The sequence below is a fragment of the Microtus ochrogaster genome, assembly GCF_000317375.1.
Source record: "Microtus ochrogaster isolate Prairie Vole_2 chromosome 14 unlocalized genomic scaffold, MicOch1.0 chr14_random_1, whole genome shotgun sequence".
Classification (NCBI taxonomy): domain Eukaryota; kingdom Metazoa; phylum Chordata; class Mammalia; order Rodentia; family Cricetidae; genus Microtus; species Microtus ochrogaster.
Genome location: NW_004949096.1, coordinates 18,556,348 through 18,559,078, shown reverse-complemented (window position 1 = coordinate 18,559,078; position 2,731 = coordinate 18,556,348). Strand labels below are relative to the sequence as shown.

The following is a 2,731-nucleotide window of genomic DNA, read 5'->3' as shown; positions in this document are numbered from 1 at the left end:
AGCTCTGTAGACCAGGCTGGTCTCGAACTCACAGAGATCCACCTGCCTCTGCCTCCCGAGTGCTGGGATTAAAGGCGTGTGCCACCATCGCCCGGCTTCTCAGTTTCTTCATCTGCAAAGTGTGCATAGATAACACTCTCCTTCTGAGGCTGTTGTGAAGCACACGTGAAGAAACTGTAGACTAGGGAAGTGCTGGGTAAGTGTAGTAAATACTACATGGTGTTTGTTGTGCTCTGCTCCTTTCTCCTCCCTTCCCATAACTGAGGCAAATGTTACACATTGGGAAAGAAGCCTGGGTCTTGTGGCTTGCCCTGTAAGAATTTCGGTACAACTACTTAAAAACTAAATGTTTAATTTTTGACTGTTTAAACTGTGTAAAGATGTATCTGGTACCTGCCATATACAGTCTACTGTACTGGTCAAGTGGACTTAAGTTTCTTTGTCTATGGTACGGGTGTAGTAATAGCAGCCTCCCTAGGATTCATGTGAAGAAAGAATGAGGGCATCTCAAGACACTCAGTAAACAATGCATTATTGTTGTTGATATAGTCTGGCTAAAAGTTTGTAGGAGCAGTATTAATATGGAACACTTTAGCTGGGAAGCAGTACCTCCCTCCCAAAAAATGCTTTTTTGGAAAAAATGATACACCATAAAAAGTGTATTTAATGAGTTCTTATTTATGAATACTCCTGGGAGAAATAGAATGCATGGGAATATGTTAATTTTAACTGAATCTTGTAAAAATATTTCAGAGTACTTTATTAAAACTAGTAGTAGTAATGCTGTAAGCCTCTCCTCTGCCCCCTAGCAACCAGAGACCAGCAGCATGATTGTGATGGAGTTTATAGTGGTCCCCTCAGCATCACTTAACATCAAGTCAAGAGTAGACTATTCTGAGGTGCTAATCAGCAGCTGTTGGAGTTGACCAGTTATGTCTTCAGCCCTTAATGTACGCTCAGGGGGAAGACCTGACAGGAACAGCTGTGGACCTGGCGATGTGAAAGGCTGCACAGTGCTTTCCAGGAGTGACAGGCATAGTCTCTTTGCTTTCTCATTGGGCATTTGCCTTTGTGAGATCCCTTTTCATCTGGTATCTGCTCTTATGCCACTTGTTATGTTCTGTTTCTTTCTGCAACTGTCATAAGCTGCCTGTGCTAAGCCTAGCAGCAGGATGGTGACAGGTTGACCATCAGAAAAGCCACAGTGACCTCAGAATTAAGGGCTTTTATTTTTTAGTGGAGAATTGAGTTTACTATATTATTAGAATGTTTGCATGACTTTCTTCTCCCCAGTCCTAGTAATTGAAGAAGGGAAAAAGATCAAGTATGGAACAGATTTTTATTTCATTGATTTGTATCTCAAACATTGGTGATGTGCAATCCCTCCAGGATTCAGCAAGTGTAATTTGTAGTAGCTTACACAGACACCTGAATATGTGTGTAATCTGTAACCTAACAGCACCCATTATTGTTCTGTTCTCATTACCCAGCTGTACCATCTGATGAGCGCTTGGTAGGTGAGTCAGTGTGTTTACTATATTTTATTTTGTCTGCATCCCTAAAACATTGTTTTTGCTTTCTGAATAGAAATTTCAAGTTTATTCCAACCCAGTGCTATGCTTTTGCCCAAGAGGTATTTTAAAAATTAAGCAGTATTATAGAAGGTATCTAGTTTCTTTTATTAAAAAAAAATTACAGCATCACTTTATAGTAAATATGTAAGTAAAGTTCTTTAGCTTTAAAATTAGCATAAAGTAAGTCTTAACTTTTGGTTTTTGTGTGTACATATGCATGTTTACTTGCATGCCATAACATGGCAGATGAGAAGACAGTTTTGGGGAGTCACTTCTTTTCTTCTACCATGTGGGTTCTGGGGATTGAACTCAGAGTGGCAGGCTTGGTACCCTCTGAGTCATCTCACCAGCCCTGCTTTGTTAGGGGGGGGGGGCAGGTGGTTGGGATAGCACCCAGTCGTGGGACCTGCTAGGTAAGTGTTTTACCCCTGAACCATATTCAGGTGTTTCCTTTTGCTGTCCTTAAGATTTTTATCTCCGGGCCTCCTGCTTTCTAGACTAATGCGATTCCACTGTGCCACAGCCCAGCCTCGGTGTGTTGTTTCCTTCCTTGAGCCGTATGCAGGGTGTCTGCAAGTTGTTTCACATGGTTGAGTGAAAATTTTAGACATTGGACATTTTAGAAGTGAATTTCATTTTAATAAATATACAGATTAGAAATAGACTCTATATATGTAACTGTGGTTGATGCTTTCAGAACAGTTTTTCCCTTGCTTAATTTGTGGAGATTGGTGTCCCCTGTGTTGGGTGAGCACCTGCTCTGACCATACCAGATCAGGTGCTGCTTAGGCCTACATGCCTCACACAGTGTTTTTGTGCCCCTCGTCCCTATTTCCTTCCTATTGGCTTCCATTGCCCCTCTCCAAAGCCATCATTTTTATTTCTTTTTCTTCTGAAAACAAAATACTGTTGTAATTGCAGTTTTTAAGTAGAAAGCCATTATCACAACCTTAAAGCTGTGGTAGTTTGTGAAATTCCATTCTCCAAGTTCAGCCCTCAACTGGGCTTTGGATAAGTAACTCAAAATTATTTGCAAAGTAACTGAATATTGGCGAACCATTCTAAGACTGAAGAAAGGGAGAGAATGGAAAAAGACCTTAAAACTGGGCATAGTAGGGCACACCTTTAATCTCAGCACTCAGGAGGCAGAGGCAGAG

The 2,731-nt window shown here is 41.1% G+C and overlaps 1 protein-coding gene across 15 annotated transcripts in view; it reads left to right on the top strand.

Moving 5' to 3' along the window:
- Phf21a (PHD finger protein 21A) overlaps positions 1-2,731 on the top strand; it is a 171,352-nt gene that overhangs the window by 14,365 nt on the left and 154,256 nt on the right. The window contains exon 2 of one of the 15 annotated variants that reach the window (XM_026787802.1): positions 1,491-1,517. The exons of the other annotated variants lie outside the window; for them this stretch is intronic. The gene's annotated coding sequence lies outside the window, so the exon portion shown is untranslated. The remainder of the gene's footprint in view (positions 1-1,490; positions 1,518-2,731) is intronic. 15 annotated transcript variants of the gene reach the window in all.